Raw genomic sequence first — 26,373 nt, 5'->3', positions numbered from 1 at the left:
ATGTTTTGCTACTCTTATTCAAACCCCTAAAGCAGGACAAAGGATCATCTGTGACTGTGACAAGTTGTTACTAATTTGTTCCTCCTTGTAGTTGCTACAATTCACCATCAGAAAGTTGTCGATTCCTTTCTTAAACTAATATTGATGAAATGTTCCCGGTAAGTGACGGTAAGTGAGAGAACAGGACAGCTCAGCGCGGCTCCGCTTCTACCAGAAACGGCAGAAATATTCATGAATTAGTTTTCCTCAGTAGATGTAAACTCCTGGAGATTTCTTCTTCTCATTTTGTATGGCTCCAGGAGACACTTTGATGCTTTCCAATAAAATGTTGTTTGCGCTGTTACGTATAATAAACATTTCGAGCTCCAAGGGCAAATCCTAACTCTCAGATACAACTCTCCTCTATAAGGTCTAATACATTCATCCCCATTACATCCCGTCCCACCATGATGCCCCTAACAGAGATACGGGAACTGAACTTGCAAGACCTTATTGATCCACGATGACTGTTTTATGCAGCTCACTTGTCAGCTTTGCAGATTAGACTGGGACAACAACAGAGTCATCTCATTATTAGAGAGGAGGGAGATCTAAAGACAGACGGCAGCTGAATTATAATACTGGAAACCTGCATAACAGCATGAGCTTATTGGCAGTATACTAATCATTACCTACTCCTACTCTTACCTACCTACTAAAGTATCCACATAATGTATTATTGACTATTTGGCTCCAATATGGCTGCCCACAGGAAGTAATAAACATTGCAGGGTTAAGCATAGAAAAGGTCTGTAAATCTGTCCAACCAACTGAATGACGTCTCTACATCACAGGCAAAGCAGGGGGTAGCCCATCACCTATTTTTGTGGTAAGGAGGCCGATAGATTGTAAACAACAGATGGTGGTGAGTAAATTGCCACTGGAGGCGATGGGGACGTGTACAATGGATTACACCCCTCCCCCAGCCTCCACTAAGCATATGCTAAGGGAGGCCCCCAGTAATGTCAGTGTCCATATAAGGACTGTGACTTTAATGGGGGGAAACCCCCTGAACATTGGCAAGAGCCAAAGACTGGCTTCTGCCGATGTCAACTCCTCCTCCAGCTTTCAGGAGAGAGCGGGAAGGTAAGGACTATGTAACCCACCCGATGCCTCCTCATTATGTGAACACAGGGTTATTTTGTTAAGATCCCCCTCCCAATCTTTGGCTCTTAGATCCTACTGGTGGCTCAGCATTTTCACTTTCCTGTTTGTGGAAACCTTAGTGAATTTTTGGGAGAATTCTTAGATGTTAGAAAAAAAGTGCATTCCTGCATAGCCAACTCTTTTTGACTATTTTGACAATTCACGACGACTATTCTCTGTGCAGATGATTGAAATGGGAATGAATCCAGAAGGAGGATGGGTGGAGGCGCTCTACATCTTCAAGGTGATGGAGACCCAATTAATAAGGGCTGCCCCCTGTCTCTACTGCTCTCTGCCTTGGTAATAGATCCACTGGCCGCAGTTATTCGATGTTGTGAGGCAGTCAAGGGACTCCACAGAGGGGCACAGGTGGAGAAGGTGGTGTTGTTCGCTGACAACGCTTTGCTTTTCCTGTCTGATGCTAGACGTTGGCTTCCGGCGGTTGTGTCACTTATTGAAGACATATTCTGGTTTTGCAGATTAATTGGGGTAAGTCCACCTTCATGGCCTTGGATGTCCCCGGGGCAGTGGAGGATTATGGCCAGTTTGGGTTACGGGTAGTCAAGGGTTTTAAACACCTAGGCAGTTGCGACTCCTACAGATTATGAACCTAACCCCTCTACATAATAGGTTCAAACATAAACCTGATTGTTGGGCTAAGCTGCCATTGTCCTTGGTGCGGAGAACCAATTTCCAACCCATTGACCAGTTTGGATGCCTCAGCTTCTGAACTTATTACACAACTCCCTGATTTGGATTTCCCTTCGATTTTGCATTTAGTTGATGGGCTATTCTGCAGGCTGATTTGGTGTAGTAAGGTGGCGGAGATCTGAATGTAGATAATTTGTATGAAGTGTTGGAAACCAAGATTGCGCCTACCGACTAGTTCTTCTAATCCTACTCTAACTCTACTTCATAAGGTTTGGTGCAGGGCATTCAGGAATTCTCGTAATACTCCCCGTAATTCTGGGACAATCCCCCGCTTCCAAGTCTGCTCTTCCTTGAAGTCGTTCATAGGGTTCCTTGAAGTCGTAGAAGAAGGGGGTCCGAAAGGTGTCAGAGCTACTTTCATCTGATAGGCTCAAAACATTTCCGCAGCTGCGGAAAGGTGTCCTCTATGGAATTTTTTGGATTCAAATTCAGCATGATTACTCGAGGGAGGGGAAACATGGCAGAGACTTTGCCTACGCGTTTCGAGCACTAAGTGCTCTTCTTAATCATGACATGTACTCCGTATAACACAGTGAAAATTTTAAACAAACATCAGCCAATCCCTGTATCGGGGGTGTGTGCTGTTAAAACGGTGATCGGCCAGAATCTGGTCAGAATCTGAGATCGGATGTTTCTTACTTTTATTAGTCTATTTATGCATTCCATCCAAAGACCTTGTTAAAATTCTTGACGAGTGTGGGTAAGAGGATGCGCTTATTCATTGCGGCACATTATACTCTCATATGTGGGATGCCATCCCCACATTAATAGTTTCATCTACAAACAGGATTCATGCCTTATGTTGTATGGTTGATTGTTAAAAATACAGATTCTCTTACTTCCTTGAATGTGAATTGCAAGTCGCTATTCAGACTTAGTTGTAGATCATTATTCAGACTTTTTCTTTTAAACATGTGAATATTACTAGATGCTGATAATATAAGATTAGATTTTTTGCTTGCATATATGAAGAAACTCACGTCTTTACAATGCTATGTAAATTAATGTTAATATTGGAAGTGGTTTGCTGTATACGGATATACGATATGTTGGGCGTTTTCCCTTCCTGGGCAATCACCGTTTTAAAGGCACCCCCCCCGATACAGGGATTGGCTGTTGTTTGTTTTAAATTTTCACTGTGTTATACGGAGTACGTGCCATGATTAAGAGCACTTAGTGCTCGAAACGCGTAGGCAAAGGCTCTGCCATGTTTCCTGTAATTTTAATATGAAGAAATAAAGAATACATTGCTTTTTAAGAAGTGCCGTGATCCTCTGTTACTTTGGATTATCTCTATAGTGTATCAGTATGTAAGGGACCTTATTTTGGACAGATTTCTTGATATAAGTAGGGGATGCTGGGAGGAGGATATAGGACCTATAGAGGAAGATCAGTGGAAAGAAATCTTAGAAAGAATACACACCCTCTCCCTCTTATTCATTGAAGTTCATTGGCTACCACAACTGTATTTACTCCACAGAGTCTATAAGACCCACAAATTTATGCTCGATATAGGAGCTAGGCCAAATATCCACTGCCCCCGTGGTCATGGTGAGGTGGCAGATCTGCTCCACATGGTCTGGTCCTGCCCAAATTTAGGGGGTTTCTGGAAGGCGGTGCTTGATATCATTAATGATGTCTATTCAGTTGACATTGTTGCTCTCCTTTTGTTTGTGTGTTGGTATGTATGGAGGAATAAGCGAACGGAGACCGGCAAAACGGACCAAAAAAATGGACCATTTATTATGGATGGCACGGAAACTAATTGCCCAACACTGGCTGAACCCGGTTTGGCCGGTCGGGTCGGAATTTATAGACAATGCCAAATGTCTGCTCCTGTTGGAGAAAGGGATCTTTTGGTAACGTGGGGCCTTAAAGAAATCCGAGAAACTTTGTCTTCCATGGATAGACTGTGGTTTAGCTACGAGAGAGATGACCCACTACCGCTTGGTCTCATCTGATCTTATGTATCATGTCTTACACAAGTTGCCCAGGCTGAACTCCATTGGATTCTGGGCTCCTCCATGACGCTGGAATATTAATCCCGGGTCGTGTGTATTGATACTAAAGCCTCCCGAATGCTCCATTACCATCCCGTGGACTTGGCGACATTTGACTATTGATCATTTCTGGATGAGATCTTTGTTGGGTTTCTTTTGTTTGTGGATTCGTGCTTTGTCTTTAAAAAACTGAAAAAACAGCATTCAGTATTTTATGTCTTGCTGGAGGTTCTTCATTTCGACAAGTCAACCGGTAACTAATAATCCAGAATCCTAAAGTTCTGCTTTTCCCAGAGGTTTACTGTATTTTTTATATGAAGAATAAAATGGAAATTCACATTCGCCTTCTATCCCACATTGTATGAGACATTACGGATGTTCTGTAGTTATTTAGTTCATTTTAGGACATGTTATCTACACTAGGACAAATGTGTGATATCCATCCGAGACCTTGAAATCCCACTGGTCTCATGAAAATAGAAGCTGTATAGGGCAGAACGCGGCTGAATGGAGCGCAGTCTATCAAACAGCGGTGTTACTCACCCAGGATTTAGGAAGCTCTTCTGCCTGTTCTTCCAGGCTCTCAACTAGAGGAGCAGAAGCCGATCATATACCGCGGTGAGTGTTTCCGAATCCCATGTGTTCAATTTAGGAATCATAGTAGCCTCAGGATGCTCTCATGGTTCTCCTGCTCAGCAGACACAACGCTCTCACCTCTAAGATGAAACAGAAAGTCTAGAGAATAACTCCAAGGTTCGGTCATCTGTTATTTCAATTTTTTCTTAAGTAATTGGAAATCAACAAACGGAATTCACTGTAATTCTTCATTTCTGCAAATGTTGTCACCACTGAAAGTTGTTTTACAATATCAAATTCGTCAACAATGGGATAAAATCCAAGACATTCTACAAGCTGCGCCATTTCCATGGATTACATTTGGATCATGACTTATTTGCATTAATAAAGATAATCATTTTTTACTTTACATTTTTTGGTAAAAGCTTCTATCTTTTGTGTTTTTGGTTTGGTGATTTGTAAGGAGGTGGAGTTGCTGGATATATATATATATATAGACATTTGCCATGTTGGTTTTGGTTGAATACTACATATAGGGGCACATTAATCATACGCTAAGTGCTGCACCTGTGCCAGCATAACGTAACGGATTTATCAGGGGTCCGGCAGCACAGCGCAACAATGGACTGCGCTGCCCGGGCTCTTATTGCACCATGACCCATAGGCTACAGGCAGTGCGCAGTGTGGGGAAGCAGCGCCCTGTGCCGGCCCACTCCACGGCGCGGCAGCCCCCCCTCCCGAGGGATTGAGACTACATCATGGCTTGTTTTCAGGTGTACAAGCTACAATGTGCAATGCTAAATGTGCCCCATAATTTTAGTTTTAGTTACTCCAATGAGCAATGAGCAGGGACTACTGTGTTGCTCTATGTTTGCCAGAGCTTTAAACTTCTTTAAGCTGTATTGGCATCTTTTGGATGTTGATACAGTCTAAAACAAGTGAAAAGAAGGCTGGTTAAAAAAAACAAAAAAAGCAGGACAAAAAAATGCTCCAATGCCAAATAATAGATATAGTAATTCCAGAGCAGATATACAATAGTATTCAATAGATAGAGAGAGATGATAGATATAGTGAGATAGATAGAGATAGATATTATATGAATTGATGGAGAGACATTGTTCTGTGTATACAGTTCGTGTTATAGATATACAGGACTTGATACGTCTCTCATTGCTTCCCCGGGGACCTATGATCCCCTCCATACTGAGCCTTAGGACGCTAATAAAAAGGGTCATTTTTGTTGCGCTTCACTCACTTCGGCAATTGCTTTTCTTATAAGAGACTTGGAGACTTATGATTGCGGCTCATTACATGAAAGATTTAATTGTATGTTCTGTAGTAAAGTTCTCTATTATCCGTCCTCCATTCATCTCCATCAGCTTCTCTGGTTATTGTGGCTCCTGTCTCCAGCTTACACGTCGGTCATTGATGCGTAAGAGATTGACCAACACTAAGAAATAAATCACCTACAATCCAGGGTTTTGACAATTCTTTTTCTGGAGATTTATTGTTGCTATTTTTGTTCCATTGTTGCTGTTTTAGCTGTTTCATTCCTGCAGTTTCTATATTGTCCTCAGTCTATTGATTGGCAGCTTTCTGACAAAACTACAGTTCCCATAACATTCACGGCCCCCACTAATGTTTACCCCCGGCCCATCTAATAGTCCATTGTAACTCATACAGAGGGGCCCCTTTACATTGTGGGGTATTCAGTAGGTGACAGCATTGGGCACCACTAACAAATCATCACAGATGCACAAATATCTAGAAGATAGTTAATAAGAATTCCTTTATGTATATAGCGCACACATATTGGGGGTCATTTACTAAGGGCCCGATTCGCGTTTTCCCGGCGTGTTACCCAAATATTTCCGATTTGCGTCGATTGTACCTGAATTGCCCCGGGATTTTGGCGCACGCGATCGGATTGTGGCGCATCGGCGCCGGCATGCGCGCGACGAAAATCGGGGGGCGTGGCCGAACGAAAACCCGACGTATTCGGAAAAACCGCCGCATTTAAGAACCGAAAATGTGTCGCTCGGGACCCGCTTACCTTCACTCAGGCGGCCTCGGTGAATTCCGGCGCGTTAAAATGCTTTTCAGCGCAACGGCGGAGGAACTACCTTATTAAATCCCGGCCGGACCCGAATCCAGTGCAGAGAACGCGCCGCTGGATCGCGACTGGACCGGGTAAGTAAATGTGCCCCATTATGTAGCGCTGCACAGAGCTGCCAAATCGGTCCCTGTCCCCACGGGGCTCACAATCTAATCAACCCACCAGTATGTTTTGGAGTGTGGGAGGAAACCAGAGGACGCAGAGGAAATCCACGCAAACATGGAGGGAACATACAAACTCTTTGCAGATGTTGACCTGGGTGGGACTTGATCCCAGGACCCCAGCGCTGCAAGCCTGTAGTGCTAACCACTGAGCCACTGTGCTGCATGGCTATAGTGCTAACCACTGAGCCACCGCACTGCAAGGCTGTAGTGCTAACCACTGAGCCACCATGCTGCCCTAATATATATTCATCTGAGGCTAGATTTACATTGGCGCTTCCATTGTGTCTCCTTTGGGTTTTGTCTTCTTTTTGCTTCCATTTTGTCTCTGCAACCCCCCCCTGGTTTTTCAGCCTCATCAGTGAAAAAAATAGACAGGTTTCAAAATATTTTTCACAGAAAACGGATTCTTTAAACAAAAAAAGCCAATGTGAAAACCACTGAAAACAATCACTGAACCACGGAGGGGAAAAACAGAGTCCATAGGGGGAAGGGCTCTGTATAGCAATCAATCTAATATGTTGAATAACTTGTTTCATTTTGATTTCATTTCTGATTTTATACAATTCAGAAAATTTATGAATCCAAAATTCTGTCAAAACTGTCAAACTGGACCATAGCACAGAAACCGCGCTGGTGAATGGGTGTCACCAAATCGCTGATGATCAGCGCCTCCCTCCGAGGCTCCCAGTCCTGTCATTCCGTCGGAGGTGGGGCTGTTAATGATGTGTTTTATTGCTGTATATTGTCAGAGCGATCAGACCCCCCTAGGATTTAAACACCCTAGTGGGCATAAAATAAAAGCAAAATAAATAAATAATTCTAAAATGCAAAAAATAAAAAATAAAAAAATTCTAAAAAGATCTAATCCCCTCCCCTTTCTCTATAATATTATATAAATAAATAAACAAATAAATAAACTCTGTCCGATATAATTATCCCATACAGTAAACGCCAAACGGACCCTTCAAGAGGATGTACACGTCTCAAATTAAAATATCAATTAAAAAAAAAAAAAAAAAACTTTATATAACTCTCTGTACAAAAGTTTAAGAAAGTTATTTCTTATTGTCACTTTTTGTGAAGCTTTTGGATGTCTTTGTTTTGTAGTTGAAAAATAGAATAAATCCAACTTTAAAAAAATTGTGCATGTCTGAATATGGCCATGAAAAGCAGTTTTTTTGAGTTTTTGAATTTTTTTTTAACACTTACTTAACGTTTCGTCCACTATTGTACTGATTTAAAGAATAAATGGGACGGGTCATCTGGACTTGGGAGATGGTAAGGAAGTGGTTAATAAAGTATATAATCAGAGGTGTAAATAGGAGAGGCGGGACCCCTTAGCAGGCTTCCGATTGGGGCCCCGTCTGAACAGTGCACATCGTATTCAGTACGAAACACAGGATGCAGAAAGCTTTGCCTTTCTATCCGGCTTCCTCTTGCAGAGAGATGTAAACATTGAACTGGAGGTTATTATAGCCTATGGGAGATGGACGCTATTATATGGAATCCATCCCCGGCCTCCGCTGAGAGAACGCTTAGGGAAGTCTCCAGTGAGTAACTGAACATATAAGGACATTTGCATCACTTGGGAGACACTTTAAACATGTTTACTCCTCCTCATACTTTCAGGAGGGACAGGACCACATATCCCACTGTATGTGTATCCTCTATTGTAAGGAAACGTCAGGAATCTGAAAAGACGAGATATGAACGGAGGCTAACTTTCCTTCACCAATGCTACAATAGACATTTACAGACCATACGACATTTTTGCAATAAAACTTATAACTATTTATAAAGATACATTCCTAAAACCCCTGCGCCCTCCAAAGCTGTAGAGTGTTAGGAAAAAGTTTGGAAGAAATGCTGCAAAGAATGCTACCAAAAATTCTATATCGTATATGTTCTGCAGGAAACATACAGCCAAGGCCAAAATCATAAAGGGGTTGTCCAATATCAGCAAATAAAAGTTATATTTTATATAATTACTGAGAATGGGACCCCCACTCTCTGGATTTGGTGTCCTTTCTTGTGATTTGTTGTGGTCCCAGCAGTTGAACCTCTATTATCCCGTAACCTATGGATAAGGGGTAAAATACAGACTTGAAATCCCTTTAAAGTGAACCTGTCAGCAGGAATGTGATTTTTAGCCGTTGACAGGTTCCAATAGCCGATGCTAAGCTGATTTTAAAAATGTCTTTGTCAGCATTCTTTATCACTTCAGCACTTTATAACAGTTTATTTCACATTACCTAGCCCGTTGCAGCATGTGAGTCCCTGGGGAGGGGTAGCTGCAGCCTGTGTCAGTCTCTTCTCCTCTCCTCCACACTCATGCAGCTCCCATCCCGCTCCCCTCTTGTTGTCATGTGCATTTAGCATGTAGGGGAGGGAGGGGGATGGTGTGGAAAAGAGGAAGAATGCACGAGGAGACTGAGACACAGACACACAGGCTGCAGCTCCATCACTCAGGCCACATAATGTAACTTAAACTTATATAAAGAACTGAAATGGTCCAGAATGCTGAAAGGTAGTTTTAAAATCACAATAATGGAACCTGTCAAAAGCTAAAAATGAGATTCCTGGTGACAGGTTCACGTTTAGGCTGCATTTTCACCTTGTAAAACCCATAAACTGTAAGGATAGAGTAAAAAGATTCCTGACGTGCCTTCAAAATAGGGCACGGACGTATCCCACTGTATTATTATATAGTGATACATCACCCGTGGAGGCTGGGGGAAGGTGCAGTACTGTTGCATCTGTCCCCATAGCGTTCAATGGCCTCTGCTGAATGTACACATCGCTAAGCAGGAGGTAGCAGGGTGGAAAGACGTGGCTTCCTGCTTTTTGTACAGTATACAACTTATATATAAGCAGACGGAGGCAAAAACTATGCCTGCAGCCGCCAGTATAGTTTTATATATACGCTCAGAGTCAGGAGCCTCCCCGACGCTCAATGCAAACATTTTCAAGGAGTGCTGCTGTTCTGGAAGCAGATGGGGATCACACCAAATATTGCTCTGATTTCCATTTCTAATTGTTCATTCATTTTGAAAAACTGATATCATAGTATCATAGTATCATAGTATATAAGGCTGGAAGGAGACTCAAGTCCATCAAGTCCAACCTTCAAGAATTAAATAAATGTTTTATCCCCATAACCCGTGATATTTTTTCTCTCCAGAAAGTCATCCAGGCCTCTCTTGAACATGTACATAGAGTTGGCCATAACAACCTCCTGCGGCAGAGAGTTCCATGGTCTCACTGCTCTTACAGTAAAGAACCTTTGTCTATGGTGATGGTAGAATCGCCTCTCTTCTAGGCGTAGAGGATGCCCCCTGTCTATGGTGATGGTAGAACCTTCTCTCCTCTAGGTGTAGAGGATGCCCCCTGTCTATGGTGATGGTAGATCCTCCTCTCCTCTAGGTGTAGAGGATGCCCCCTGTCTATGGTGATGGTAGAACCTCCTCTCCTCTAGGTGTAGAGGATGCTCCCTGTCTATGGTGATGGTAGCACCTACTCTCCTCTAGGTGTAGAGAATGCCCCCTGTCTATGGTGATGGTAGAACCGCCTCTCCTCTAGGTGTAGAGGATGTCCCCTGTCTATGGTGATGGTAGAACCACCTCTCCTCTAGGTGTAGAGGATGCCCCCTGTCTATGGTGATGGTAGAACCTCCTCTCCTCTAGGTGTAGAGGATGTCCCCTGTCTATGGTGATGGTAGAATCTCCTCTCCTCTAGGTGTAGAGGATGCCCCCTATCTATGGTGATGGTAGATCCTCCTCTCCTCTAGGTGTAGAAGATGCCCCCTGTCTATGGTGATGATAGAACCTCCTCTTCTCTAGGTATAGAGGATGCCCCTTGTCTATGGTGATGGTAGAACCTCCTCTCCTCTAGGTGTAGAGGATGCCCCCTGTCTATGGTGATGGTAGAACCTCCTCTCCTCTAGGTGTAGAGGATGCCCCCTGTCTATGGTGATGGTAGAACCTCCTCTCCTCTAGGTGTAGAGGATGCCCCCTGTCTATGGTGATGGTAGAACCTCCTCTCCTCTAGGTGTAGAGGATGCCCCCTGTCTATGGTGATGGTAGAACCTCCTCTCCTCTAGGTGTAGAGGATGCCCCCTGTCTATGGTGATGGTAGAACCTCCTCTCCTCTAGGTGTAGAGGATGCCTCCTGTCTATGGTGATGGTAGAACCTCCTCTCCTCTAGGTGTAGAGGATGTCCTCTTTCTATGGTGATGGTATAACCTCCTCTCCTCTAGGTGTAGAGGATGCCCCCTGTCTATGTTGATGGTAGAACCGCCTCTCCTCTAGGTGTGGAGGATGTCCCCTGTCTATGGTAATGGTAGAACCTCCTCTCCTCTAGGTGTAGAGGATGCCCCCTGTCTATGGTGATGGTAGAACTTCCTCTCCTCTAGGTGTAGAGGATGCCCCCTGTCTATGGTGATGGTAGAACCTCCTCTCCCCTAGGTGTAGAGGATGCCCCCTGTCTATGGTGATGGTAGAACCTCCTCTCCTCTAGGTGTAGAGGATGCCCCCTGTCTATGGTGATGATAGAACCTCCTCTCCACTAGGTGTAGAGGATGCCCCCTGTCTATGGTGATGGCAGAACCTCCTCTCCTCTAGGCGAAGAGGATGTCCCCTGTCTATGGTGATAGTAGAACCTCTTCTCCTCTAGGTGTAGAGGATGCCCTCTTTCTACGGTGATGGTAGAACCTCCTCTCCTCTAGGTGTAGAGGATGCCCCCTGTCTATGGTGATGATAGAACCTCCTCTCCACTAGGTGTAGAGGATGCCCCTGTCTATGGTGATGGTAGAACCTCCTCTCCTCTAGGTGTAGAGGATGTCCCCTGTCTATGGTGATGGTAGAACCACCTCTCCTCTAGGTGTAGAGGATGCCCCTGTCTATGGTGCTGGTAGAACCTCCTCTCCTCTAGGCGTAGAGGATGCCCCCTTGTCCTGGTCACAGGCCGAGGTATAAAAAGATCTTTGGAGAGATCCTTGTACTGTCCGTTCAGGTATTTGTACATTGTAATGAGGTCTCCCCTCAGTCGTCTTTTTTCTAAACTGAATAATCCCAAATTTTGTAATCTGTCAGTGTATTCTAGTCCCCCCATTCCCCTAATAATCCTGGTTGCTCTCCTCTGCACCCGTTCCAGCTCTACTATATCCTTTTCATACACTGGTGCCCAAAACTGTCCACAATATTCCATGTGTGGTCTGACCAGGGATTTGTATAAGGGCAAAACTATGTCTTTTTCATGAGAATCTATTCCTCTCTTGATACATCCCATTATTTTATTTGCTTTAGCAGCAGCCGCCTGGCTCTGGTCACTAAAATTAAGTTTACCATCCACCAATACCCCCAAGTCCTTTTCAGCTTCAGTTTTACTAAGTAATTGACCGTTTAGAACATAATTATACTTTTTGTTTTCATGGCCCAAGTGCATAACTTTACATTTATCTACATTAAACCTCATCAACCATTTCTCTGCCCATCCCTCAAGCTTCCACAAATCCCTCTGTAATGCTAAACTATCGACCTCAGTATTTATTACTTTACACAGCTTAGTATCATCTGCAAATATTGAAACTTGACTGTGTAAACCCACAAGGTCATTAATAAAAATATTAAAAAGAAGTGGCCCCAATACTGACCCCTGTGGCACTCCACTGGTAACATCAACCCAATCTGAGAATGTGCCATTAACGACTACCCTCTGTTTTCTATCACTAAGCCAATTACTTACCCAAATACACAGATTTTCTCCTATTCCCAGCAGTCTCATTTTATATACCAACCTTTTATGTGGCACGGTGTCAAATGCCTTTGAGAAGTCCAGATATACAACATCCACAGCGTCCCCCAGATCCAGTCTTGAACTTACCTCCTCGTAGAAACCAATCAGATTAGTCTGACAGGACCGATCTCTCATAAACCCATGCTGACGCTGGGTTATAAGGTTGTGCACAGTGAGATACTCCAGGATAGCATCTCTAATAAACCCCTCAAATATTTTCCCCACCACAGCAGTTAGACTCACGGGTCTGTAGTTTCCAGGATCGCTATTTGATCCTTTTTTGTATCTTGGTACCACATTTGCTATGCGCCAGTCCTGTGGAACATAACCAGTCCTCAGTGAATCTTCAAATATTAAAAATAACGGTCTGTCTATCACGGTACATAATTCATGCAGAACCCGGGGGTGTTTGCCATCTGGCCCCGGTGATTTATCTATCTTAGTGCTTGCGAGGCGGCGCCGTACCTCTTCCTGGGTTAAACTGTTGACATTATAAAAAGAATTTACATTATTCCTCATTGTGTCTTCCACCAGGGGATTTTCCTGGGTAAAGACAGTTGAGAAGGCGACATTCAGTAGATTGGCCCTTTCCTCATCTCCTTCCACCATGACCCCCATGTTATTTCTAAGGGGACCCACACTCTCTGTTTTTAATTTCTTATCAGAATTTTTCAAGCTTTTCTACTTTTCCGGATAGTTTCCACAGCTGCCTACAACTTTTGCACAGTATTGTTAAAGCCAAGCGCAAAACTTGCAATTCGATGGTAATAAAATGTTGACAGCAAAAGAACAACAAAGGAGATGGCGATTTGGCGCTGCTGAAAGCAATAAAGCACAAACCACAACGCTGAATCGTATCCTGGTGGAAAACCGGCCAATGAAGGGTTATACCGCCAATGACACGGCGCAAGGGGAGGGCGGGGGGGTAGTGGGGGCAGCCCTGTGATTAATCTCATCTCTAAAACTGCAGCAGAAGAAGACGGCGCACAATCACATGAAAGCAGAAAACGCCCAAACGTCTGACTCATCCCGTTCTCCTGCTGCGCCTGTATGACGGAGCCTTCCCTCTATGTGGTATCATCGCCTTTTATAACACCGTTAGGGGAATTATGGCTTATTACATGGTGGTCTTGATATTCCCAGTGTCTTCCCGTTTCCACTAAGAGCCTCCGACCTCGTAGTAGATCCAGGTGCAATCTCTGGCAGCACCGGGCTGTATAGACCAGGACTGATCTGGCAGAGACTATGGGAAATGCTACTGACACTGCTGTGCACCAACTTTGAGCAAAATCCCCAGACCCCTCGGGGATGGGGAGATTTTCAGGCTTTCTCCGCTATAAAACTTTTGGAGAAGGGATAATAACCCCCCTATTTGATTAGTTATTTTAGCTTAGGACATAAAAAAGCCAAATCTGATAAGTTTTTATATCATAGGACGAGAGGGCAAAAGAGCAAGTGCAACATATTCCTGGGTCACCACCTTATTATCTTGGGAAAATGTTTGTTCGCCTCTTACCCATCAGGGTCCAAATTATAGCAAGTGAAAGCGTTAGGATATTCCGTTACTAATTGGAGGGGGTCTTCCTAACCTGACCCCATGAGGTTTATACACTGCTAAGTACCCGATGTGGTGCCTTCTTAGAGGGCAGATCATTGCAGAATTGTCCAACTCCATTTTTTGTGTACATCAGGTGAACAGAAGTATCTAAGAATAGAAATAGAGACCATGGCCTCTCTGCTATCTAGACCGGTGGGGTCCACCAAATTTTATGCCATATTTTATCAATAGGCCATGGAATTACCTGATGTGAAAACTTCTATTCTCCTTTTTAATTTGGAGAAATAAAGCTCTAAAGCAGTGTTGGAGAACCTACGGCACGGGTGCCAGAAGTGGCACTCAGAGCCATTTCTGTGGGCACTCAGGCCATCACCCCAGGACAGAGTTCACCAAACAGGACCAAATCCACCAAATCTTCCTTCAGTCTCAGGCAACTTAAGAGATGCTGCTCTCATGCTCTCAGCGCTATTTTAAAGCAACGCTTCATTGACTGTTTGGAACTGCGGGAAAAGTGAGAAGGTGCTGACAGAACTGCAATATCTTTGGAGCTCATCCTGCTGGACCCACCATTCTTCCTGTACAGAGAGACCCTGGAGAGAAGCTACAATGATAATCTTAATGTGCACTCTTTCTTTCAACTGTATTGGTGGCCTCAGAGGGGCAGATAGGATTAAAGATGTGGAAGAACACGTAGCAATAAGTTACTGCTTGAAATTCCATGTTGGCACTTCAGGGTAAATAACTGGTTTTTGGTTGTAGTTTGGGCACTCAGTCTCTAAAAGGTTCGCCATCACTGCTCTAGACGATCAGGGCTCAGATGCCTGTGGACCCTCCCCAGATTTCTAGTCTGACTCTCTCTTGTAGTATGTAAGATCTTTTCAAGGACTTTGTCACCTTTAGGGATTGGAATTCCAGGTTGGTTCTCTCATTAGGTTTTTAGGTTCTGGATTACAGCCACAACAACCTGATCTGCCAGACCCTTTGTGGATCTACTGTGGAGTAAACTCTTTGGTTCTGTGATCGAGGTCTCACTTTGTAACCCTAAAAGTTATGAAACATAGGAGCATCTAATACACTGATAAAGGCACCTAGATCAACAGGGAACCTGGTGGTGATCCGAGCTTTGTACAGGAGAACCACATGGGATCCAGATGGTGTGGCCATGATAAGGACCTTCCGACCTCTTCAAACTCAACTGATTCAGAATGCGATGCACCCGATAACATCTGGCAATACACAGCTGTATGAATCCTGCCTTGGTCTCGTCTTTTGTACTTGGTTTAGCCACAACGTCATTAATTCTCCTCCATGGACAAACACTAAGTTCACACTCATTGGGACTCATTTACTAAGGGCTCTGCGGCCGCACTTTGGTGGGGTTTCCCGACGATTTCCGTTTTGCGCCGAATTGACCCAGGATTTTGGCGCACGCAATCGGATTTTGGTGCATCGGCCCCGGCTTTCACGCAACAGAAATCCGTGGGCGTGGCCGTCGTACAATTAGATGGATTTGGAAAAACCGCGGAATTTAAAAAAACGCTTTGTGTCGCAAAATCAATCACTCACATGCACCAGGAAGAAGAAGGTGAACTCCGGCGGACCTCCGCGCAGCAGCGACACCTGCTGGATATCGGGCGCACGACCTTAGTGAATCCCGGCAGACCCGAATCCTCGTCGGAGAACGCGTTGCGGGATCGCGACTGGACCTGGTAAGTAAATGAGCCCCATTATGTTTCTCCATCTTTCGCTTCCCTAAGAAACCAAATACAAGTTTATGCAATGAGTTTATAGAAACATCATCACATCTGAAGATCCTTTCAAGGTCATCCTCACAATTTTCATATTATATAATTCTATAATAACATAAGTTATGGGCAGAAGCCATGAATTTGAAGACCTGTTACAATCTTATTGCCTAATTGCAATTTTTGGAGATACATATCAATGCTAGACCCGTCCTTATTACGTTGTAACATTAAATGTTTTAATTCCCCCCCACCCCCACCCCCGGGCGTGTATTTACCCGGTAATGTTCAGGCAGGGAAGTAATGTCCCCGCATTACACACTCCGCACACAGACGCACTATAAAGATGTGGGATATCACAGGCGCCGCTTCCAGGGTGTTTAGCAATTTGCATATAAAATGCCAAATCCTTTCTGACTTAATTTACTGTGACCATATAAATGAGGGGATAAGTTCATTATCTGTGATGAACAGAATGAGCCACTTAACCACTGAACCCTAGAACCTCGTTTTCTGTGTGTAGGTACATGCACTCTTATCACCGGCAAATGTTTTATTTGGGGATTTAGAAGTATTGTCTACATTATGGGAAGATAATACATTCAATGTTTGGGCTCCTCAATCCCAGGTCATGTCACAAAGGCTTCTTGAAAATCCGGCATTGATTCATAGGAACCTACCATCAAAACGGTGGCACTGGTGGCGCCATTTGCATAATCACATAGCGACAGATATAGACGGACTGTGCCAACCACAAGTGCCGGTACCCAGCCAAGTACAAGGACAATTGTAGGGCTTAGGCCTAGAGACACAACACCACGGATACACGAGACACCTATATACAGTGTAACACACCAAAGTAAAGGCACAAGAACCAAACCAAGGAGAGGCGCAGTTACTCTTCTAGCTCTTCTCATGAACATAAATTGGTTAAAACAGAAAAAAAAAATTGTTATCAGTTTTCACCGTGTGTGTGTGTCTGTGTGTGGGGGGGGGGGGGCAGAGTTGACATAAGTAGGGAGCAGGGGAGATGCTGAAGGAGGGGTATGGCATTTATTGAGGAGGAAAGGAAGAGGCATTGAGGAGAAGACAACTCGTGACGTTTAAACTGAACCAATCCCCACCCACTCAGGACCCACCCCCACCCACCCAGGGTCGTTTGAAGGGGACAATGCTCAAAACCATTGACAAGAACGTGTCCACACTAATGTTCACGCTCAACCTCTTGGACCTACCATCACTGTTGGAAGCTGTGTCTACTGGTGGTGGCCTTAGTTTTACCCACAATATTGTGAAGCCTTTGGCCTCACCGGGTGGACATGGTATTGGGCTGCGTGTGTCTAATCCCGTGTCCACCTGGTGGACCAAAGGTTTGACAATTGTTGCCATTTGTGACCTGTCCCCTAGGTTAACGTAATACTGTAACTCTTCCTTTGATACAATTATTATATCATGACTATTAGTTGTTGTCCAACAGCCCCAGTATTAAAAGTGTAAAAAAGTTACAATCAGCCAAAACAGACACAGAAGACCTCAATCGGTGATGCTGTAAAATTACCACATTGACACATAGGGGCAGATTTACTTACCCGGTCCAGTGGCGCGTTCTCCGGCACAGTTTTTTCTGAATCCTTTGGGTTTTCTGACGGCCACGCACCCCATTTCTGTCGCGTGAAAGACGGTGCCGATGCGCCACAATCCGATCGCGTGCGCCAAAATCCCGGGGCAATTCAGCGCACATCGGAAAAAATTGGAAAACCCGGCGGAAAAACGTCGGATTGGGACCCTTAGTAAATATGCCCCATAATTGTTAAAAAAGAGACATCCTTAGATACACAAGATCTTTCTAAGGATCGGGGATCTATTAAAAAAAAAAACAGGAAACTCTATAACCCAAACATAAAAGGCTTCAAATGTTAATAATTCCAAAATTTCTTTTTTGTTTTTACATTAATTGTTTTAGCAATAATGATTACAAATTAATTAAAATGAAGAATCTCCCTTTCGTTCCCCACATATAAGCGTTTGGGCTTAAGTAATTACATTGGACCCTTTGATATTTTGTAAATGCAATGTAAGCTTCATCCCTAATAACAAACTTTCATGTGATGTTCCTCAGTCCTTAGATGGAACATCTTCAAAGTCTGGATAGAAATTTAAGGGGAAATTCACGTTACGGCAGATAAAAGTAGGAGGGGGGGGGGTGTTATAATAAATACAGGATTGAGAGGATTCTTGCCAAACTGATCCCCATTAATTACTTTACAATCTCACAAAACAAATGGGAAACACAAGTAAATACTGTGAGGCCACACATGGAAGGATATGGGACAGAATTTGGAGCTTTTGAAGTAATTTTTTTGCAATGCTGCCCAAAACTAAAATTTGTGCCCCACACAGGTGCTCAATGAAGGGGAGGTGTTTATGTGTATTGGGGCATAAACTGCTCTCACAATATAAGATTAAAACAATCTATTTATTTAGTCTCGGAAAGAGACGACTAAGAGGGGACATGATAAATTTATAGAAATAGATGAATGGTCCATAGCAAAAATATGGTGGAAAGTGATTCCAGGCTAAATCACATCAAAAGACAAGGGGGCGGTGTCTGCGTCTGGAGAAAACAAGGTTTAATCAACAAAGGAGACAGGGCTGCTTTACTGTGAGAACTGTCAATCTGAGGAATAGCGGAGCTCAGGAACAGGGCACAGCAGGGAAAGCAGAGAGCTCAGGAACAGAGCACAGAAGGGAAAGCAGAGAGCTCAGGAACAGAGCACAGAAGGGAAAGCAGAGAGCTCAGGAACAGAGCACAGCAGGGAAAGCAGAGAGCTCAGGAGCAGAGCACAGCAGGGACAGCAGGGAGCTCAGGAACAGAGCACAGCAGGGACAGCAGAGAGCTCAGGAGCAGAGCACAGCAAGGACAGCAGAGAGCTCAGTAGCAGAGCACAGCAGGGAAAGCAGAGAGCTCAGGAGCAGAGCACAGCAGGGACAGCAGAGAGCTCAGGAGCAGAGCACAGCAGGGACAGCAGAGAGCTCAGGAGCAGAGCACAGCAAGGACAGCAGGGAGCTCAGGAGCAGAGCACAGCAGTGAGCTCAGGAGCAGAGCACAGCAGGGACAGCATTGAGCTCAGGAGCAGAGCACAGCAGAGAGCTCAGGAGCAGAGCACAGCAGGGACAGCAGAGAGCTCAGGAACAGAGCACAGCAAGGACAGCAGAGAGCTCAGGAGCAGAGCACAGTGGGGACAACAGGGAGCTCAGACGCAGAGCACAGCAGGGACAGCAGAGAGCTCAAGAGCAGAGCACAGCAGGGACAGCAGAGAGCTCAAGAGCAGAGCACAGCTGGGACAGCAGAGAGCTCAGGCGCTGGTCACAGCAGGGACAGCAGAGAGCTCAGGAGCAGAGCACAGCAAGGACAGCAGAAAGCTCAGGAGCTGAGCACAGTGGGGACAGCAGGGAGCTCAGCCGCAGAGCACAGCAGGGACAGCAGAGAGCGCAGGCGCTGGTCACAGCAGGGACAGCAGAGAGCTCAGGAGCAGAGCACAGCAGGGACAGCAGGGAGCTCAGGCGCAGAGCACAGCAGGGACAGCAGAGAGCTCAGGAGCAGAGCACAGCTGGGATAGCAGAGAGCTCAGGCACAGAGCACAGCAGGGACAGCAGAGAGCTTAGGAGCAGAGCACAGCTGGGATAGCAGAGAGCTCAGGAGCAGAGCACAGCAGGGACAGCAGGGAGCTCAGGCGCAGAGCACAGCAGGGACAGCAGAGAGCTCAGGAGCAGAGCACAGCAGGGACAGCAGAGAGCTTAGGAACAGAGCACAGCAAGGACAGCAGAGAGCTCAGGAGCAGAGCACAGTGGGGACAACAGGGAGCTCAGACGCAGAGCACAGCAGGGACAGCAGAGAGCTCAAGAGCAGAGCACAGCAGGGACAGCAGAGAGCTCAAGAGCAGAGCACAGCTGGGACAGCAGAGAGCTCAGGCACTGGTCACAGCAGGGACAGCAGAGAGCTCAGGAGCAGAGCACAGCAAGGACAGCAGAAAGCTCAGGAGCTGAGCACAGTGGGGACAGCAGGGAGCTCAGCCGCAGAGCACAGCAGGGACAGCAGAGAGCTCAGGCGCTGGTCACAGCAGGGACAGCAGAGAGCTCAGGAGCAGAGCACAGCAGGGACAGCAGGGAGCTCAGGCGCAGAGCACAGCAGGGACAGCAGAGAGCTCAGGAGCAGAGCACAGCTGGGATAGCAGAGAGCTCAGGCGCAGAGCACAGCAGGGACAGCAGAGAGCTTAGGAGCAGAGCACAGCTGGGATAGCAGAGAGCTCAGGAGCAGAGCACAGCAGGGACAGCAGGGAGCTCAGGCGCAGAGCACAGCAGGGACAGCAGAGAGCTCAGGAGCAGAGCACAGCAGGGACAGCAGAGAGCTTAGGAACAGAGCACAGCAAGGACAGCAGAGAGCTCAGGAGCAGAGCACAGTGGGGACAACAGGGAGCTCAGACGCAGAGCACAGCAGGGACAGCAGAGAGCTCAAGAGCAGAGCACAGCAGGGACAGCAGAGAGCTCAAGAGCAGAGCACAGCTGGGACAGCAGAGAGCTCAGGCACTGGTCACAGCAGGGACAGCAGAGAGCTCAGGAGCAGAGCACAGCAAGGACAGCAGAAAGCTCAGGAGCTGAGCACAGTGGGGACAGCAGGGAGCTCAGCCGCAGAGCACAGCAGGGACAGCAGAGAGCTCAGGCGCTGGTCACAGCAGGGACAGCAGAGAGCTCAGGAGCAGAGCACAGCAGGGACAGCAGGGAGCTCAGGCGCAGAGCACAGCAGGGACAGCAGAGAGCTCAGGAGCAGAGCACAGCTGGGATAGCAGAGAGCTCAGGCGCAGAGCACAGCAGGGACAGCAGAGAGCTTAGGAGCAGAGCACAGCTGGGATAGCAGAGAGCTCAGGAGCAGAGCACAGCAGGGACAGCAGGGAGCTCAGGCGCAGAGCACAGCAGGGACAGCAGAGAGCTCAGGAGCAGAGCACAGCAGGGACAGCAGAGAGCTCAGGAGCAGAGCACAGCAGGGACAGCAGAGAGCTCAGGAGCAGAGCACAGCAAGGACAGCAGAAAGCTCAGGAGCTGAGCACAGTGGGGACAGCAGGGAGCTCAGCCGCAGAGCACAGCAGGGACAGCAGAGAGCTCAGGCGCTGGTCACAGCAGGGACAGCAGAGAGCTCAGGAGCAGAGCACAGCAGGGACAGCAGGGAGCTCAGGCGCAGAGCACAGCAGGGACAGCAGAGAGCTCAGGAGCAGAGCACAGCTGGGATAGCAGAGAGCTCAGGCGCAGAGCACAGCAGGGACAGCAGAGAGCTTAGGAGCAGAGCACAGCTGGGATAGCAGAGAGCTCAGGAGCAGAGCACAGCAGGGACAGCAGGGAGCTCAGGCGCAGAGCACAGCAGGGACAGCAGAGAGCTCAGGAGCAGAGCACAGCAGGGACAGCAGAGAGCTCAGGAGCAGAGCACAGCAGGGACAGCAGAGAGCAAGAAGATCTTAGTGATCCATAAAATAGAGATAACATATTATTTATATGGTACGATGAACAGACCCCAAAAATGATGCAAGATGTCAGATTTAAAAAAAAAAACCCATCTGTGTCAGGAAGGTGAAAAATGGTCATGTTGTTAAGGGGTTAATAGATGTATATAGGTAAATTACTTAATTATTCGGACCCCCACAGATTACAAGAAACTTGATGTAATGTAGCCCAATCCTTTAACCAGTGTAATACCCTGATAAGAAAACATTCTCTGATGAGAAGCCCAAGTATTCAATCCTCTGGAGCGCCACCACAGGAGGGATAGTGCGTCACAAAGTTTATGTAATTTACTATAGGGATGCGCTGCGTCTTCTAAAAGCACAACAAAAGACACGTTCAAGTTGCTCTCCGGATAATAGATTAGGATCCCAAGTTAGTTCTACTCCGAATTCCCTAAAAAGGCATTTAAAAATATCTCAATGTTCAAAATGTATCAATTTTAATAAGCAACTAAAACAATCCTAAAAAACCCATAAAATAACAATAATCATCCTAATAAAACCCAGACAACCCCTTCCATTTTACGGTATTTTTCTTCTCTGCTCGTCCCGATCTGCCCTATTAGTGGCGGCCAATAGCCGCACAATCATTCTCGCTAATAGGAAAGATAAATTCCACATCGTAAAAGTCAAATAAAGATTAAATATTTTGTTTCCAATGAATTTCTAATTGAAAACAAGTCTCCTACCCTCATGTGCATCTGCAAAGAGCAACAAATTGAAAGCCTTGATACAGCGCGATATAAGGTACATACATAATTGGGCGGCAGGACGGGGCGAGCGGGGATGCGCTCTAATCTATATCGCCAGAGAAGCTTTTTAGCTCGGAATTTCAATGAGAATGTTAAAAGGTGCATCTTCAATGCATTGCATCTCCCATTAACAATAATTGTCTACATTCCAGCAAATGAATCCCCTCTCCCTTATGTCCCCATCAACCAAAATCGCTTACTGCTCCATTCTAAAGACACAACAAACAAGACTACAAAATACAATGTATCTGGGAGAAACTCGCCCGCATCGCCTCTAATTAGCAGATGAAACCTTGTTAAACATTAAAATGATAATTGTGCCAGTCCAGCGCGGTGAGGATTCCGCTACTAAATTATTCTATTCAGGTTACTTAAGCCTCATTTTCGAGAAAAGGGAGCTCAGGGATACAAATTGTTTTCAGAAATAATTTTATATTCATGGCCATACAGCACATGGGAGACGATGACGGGAGCAAGAAGACTGCAGAAGTGCCGGATAACTGTGTCAGACTGCCAATGCCCTACAGTTCCACTATGCAGCTTATAGAAGCCCAATTATCTTTGTAATTACAGACATGACAAGTTCCACTTTAATTGGATAGAATTTGTTTGCGTAGTTTAAGGTCTTTGGACATGGATATGGCCAAAGATGTCCGAGGCTGTTGTAGAATTTCAATTGGTGGTAAGATCCCATTGATAACATGGAAGAGCAGCCAAAACTAGACTGGAGGCCAAAATAAGTGGGAAGTTGTGGAAGGATACAGTGGGTAAGGAAAGTATTGAGACCCCTTTACATTTTTCATCCTTTGTTTCACTGCAGCCAATTGGGAAGATCAAAAAAGTTATTTTTTGGCTCATAAATGTGCACTCTGCCCCCATCTTGACAAAAAAACAAAAGTAGATATTTTTGCTGATTTTTATTTACCACATGTTGTCCATTTTGTTCTGATCCTCCTTGAGATGGTTCTACTCCTTCATTGGAGTCCAGCTGTGTTCAATTAAACTGATTGAACTTGATTAGGAAAGGCACACACCTGTCTTTATAAGACCTCACAGCGCGCAGTGCATGTCACAATACATAAGAATCATGAGGTCTAAGGAACTGGCCAAGTTTACAAAAGAATTTCTGCAGCACTTAAAGTCTCTAAGAGCGCAGTGACCTGCATAACCCATAAATGGAAGAAGTTTGGGATGAGCACAACTCCTCCTCGACCTGGCTGTCCAGCCCAACTTAGCAATCATAAGAAAAGAGCCCTGGTGGTAGAGGTAAGGAATAACCCCAGAGATACAGTAGAGAGATGGAAGAAAGTTCCCCAAAGTCAACTTCCACTGCAGCCTCCACCAGTCGGGGCTTTATGGCAGAGTGTGCCGACAGAAGCCTCTTCTCACGCCTGTGACCAGGACGAGGGGGCATCCTCTACACCTAGAGGAGAGGAGATTCTACCATTACCATAGAGAGGGGACATCCTCTACACCTAGAGGAGAGGAGGATCTACCATCACCATAGACAGGGGGCATCCTCTACACCTAGAGGAGAGGAGGATCTACCATCACCATAGACAGGGGGCATCCTCTACACCTAGAGGAGAGGAGGTTCTACCATCACCATAGACATGGGGCATCCTCCACACCTAGAGGAGAGGTGGTTCTACCATCACCATAGACAGGGGGCATCCTCTACATCTAGAGGAGGGGAGGATCTACCATCACCATAGACAGGGGGCATCCTCCACACCTAGAGGAGGGGAGGTTCTACCATCATCATAGACAGGAGGCATCCTCTATACACCTAGAGGAGAGGAGGTTCTACCATCACCATAGACAGGGGGCATCCTCTACACCTAGAGGAGAGGTGGTTCTACCATCACCATAGACAGGGGGGATCCTCTACATATAGAGGAGAGGAGGTTATACCATCACCATAGACAGGGGGCATCTTCTACACCTAGAGAAGATTAGGTTCTACCATCACCATAGACAGGGGGCATCCTCTACATATAGAGGAGAGGAGGTTATACCATCACCATAGAAAGGGGGCATCCTCTACACCTAGAGGAGAGGAGGTTCTGCCATCACCATAGACAGGGGGTATCCTCTTCGCCTAGAGTAGACTAGGATCTACCATCACCATAGACAGGAGGCATCCTCTACATATAGAGGAGAGGAGGTTATACCATCACCATAGACAGGGGGCATCCTCTACATCTAGAGGAGAGGAGGTTCTACCATCACCATAGACATGGGCATCCTCTACACCTAGAGGAGAGGAGGTTCTACCATCACCATAGACAGGGGGCATCCTCTACACCTAGAGGAGAGGAGGTTCTACCATCACCATAGACAGGGGGCATCCTCTAAGCCTAGAAAAGAGGAGGTTCTACCATCACCATAGACAGGGGGCATCCTCTACACCTAGAGGAGAGGAGGTTCTACCATCACCATAGACAGGGGGCATCCTCTACACCTAGAGGAGACTAGGATCTACCATCACCATAGACAGGGGGCATCCTCTACACCTAGAGGAGATTAGGATCTTCCATCACCATAGACAGGGGGCATCCTCTACACCTAGAGGAGAGGAGGTTCTACCATCACCATAGACAGGGAGCATCCTCTACACCTAGAGGAAAGGAGGTACTACCATCACCATAGACAGGGGGCATCCTCTACACCTAGAGGAGAGGAGGTTCTACCATCACCATAGACAGGGGGCATCCTCTACACCTAGAGGAGAGGAGGTTCTACCATCACCATAGACAGGTGGCATCCTCTACACCTAGAGGAGAGGAGGTTCTACCATCACCGTAGAAAGAGGGCATCCTCTACACCTAGAGGAGAAGAGGTTCTACTATCACCATAGACAGGGGACATCCTCTTCGCCTAGAGGAGAGGAGGTTCTACCATCAGCATATACGGGGGGCATTCTCTACACCTAGAGGAGAGGTGGTTATACCATCACCATAGAGAGGGGCATCCTCTACACCTAGAGGAGAGGAGGTTCTGCCATCAACATAGACAGGGGGCATCCTCTACACCTAGAGGAGAGGAGGTTATACCATCACCATAGACAGGGGGCATCCTCTGCATCTAGAGGAGAGGAGGTTCTACCATCACCATGGACATGGGCATCCTCTACACCTAGAGGAGAGGAGGTTCTACCATCACCATAGACAGGGGGCATCCTCTACACCTAGAGGAGAGGAGGTTCTACCATCACCATAGACAGGGGGCATCCTCTAAGCCTAGAAAAGAGGAGGTTCTACCATCACCATAGACAGGGGGCATCCTCTAAACCTAGAGGAGACTAGGATCTACCATCACCATAGACAGGGGGCATCCTCTACACCTAGAGAAGAGGAGGTTCTACCATCACCATAGACAGGGTGCATCCTCTACACCTAGAGGAGAGGAGGTTCTACCATCACCATAGACAGGTGACATCCTCTACACCCAGAGGAGAGGAGGTTCTACCATCACCATAGACAGGGGGCATCCTCTACACCTAGAGGAGACTAGGATCTACCATCACCATAGACAGGGGGCATCCTCTACACCTAGAGAAGAGGAGGTTCTACCATCACCATAGACAGGGGGCATCCTCTACACCTAGAGGAGAGGAGGCTCTACCATCACCATAGACAGGGGGCATCCTCTACACCTAGATGAGACTAGGATCTACCATCACCATAGACAGGGGGCATCCTCTACACCTAGAGGAGACTAGGATCTTCCATCACCATAGACAGGGGGCATCCTCTACACCTAGAGGAGAGGAGGTTCTAGCATCACCATAGACAGGGGGCATCCTCTACACCTAGAGGAAAGGAGGTACTACCATCACCATAGACAGGGGGCATCCTCTACACCTAGAGGAGAGGAGGTTCTACCATCACCATAGAAAGGGGGCATCCTCTACACCTAGAGGAGAGGAGGTTCTACCATCACCATAGACAGGGGGCATCCTCTACACCTAGAGTAGAAGAGGTTCTACTATCACCGTAGACAGGGGACATCTTCTTCGCCTAGAGGAGAGGAGGTTCTACCATCACCATATACGGGGGCATCCTCTACACCTAGAGGAGAGGTGGTTCTACCATTGGCATAGACAGGGGCATCCTCTACACCGATAGAAGAGGAGGTTCTACCATCACCATAGACAGGGGGCATCCTGTACACCTAGAGGAGACTAGGATCTACCATCTCCATAGACAGGGGACATCC

The sequence above is a fragment of the Engystomops pustulosus genome, chromosome 11 (assembly GCF_040894005.1).
Source record: "Engystomops pustulosus chromosome 11, aEngPut4.maternal, whole genome shotgun sequence".
Taxonomy (NCBI): domain Eukaryota; kingdom Metazoa; phylum Chordata; class Amphibia; order Anura; family Leptodactylidae; genus Engystomops; species Engystomops pustulosus.
Note: the sequence above shows the minus strand (reverse complement) of the source record.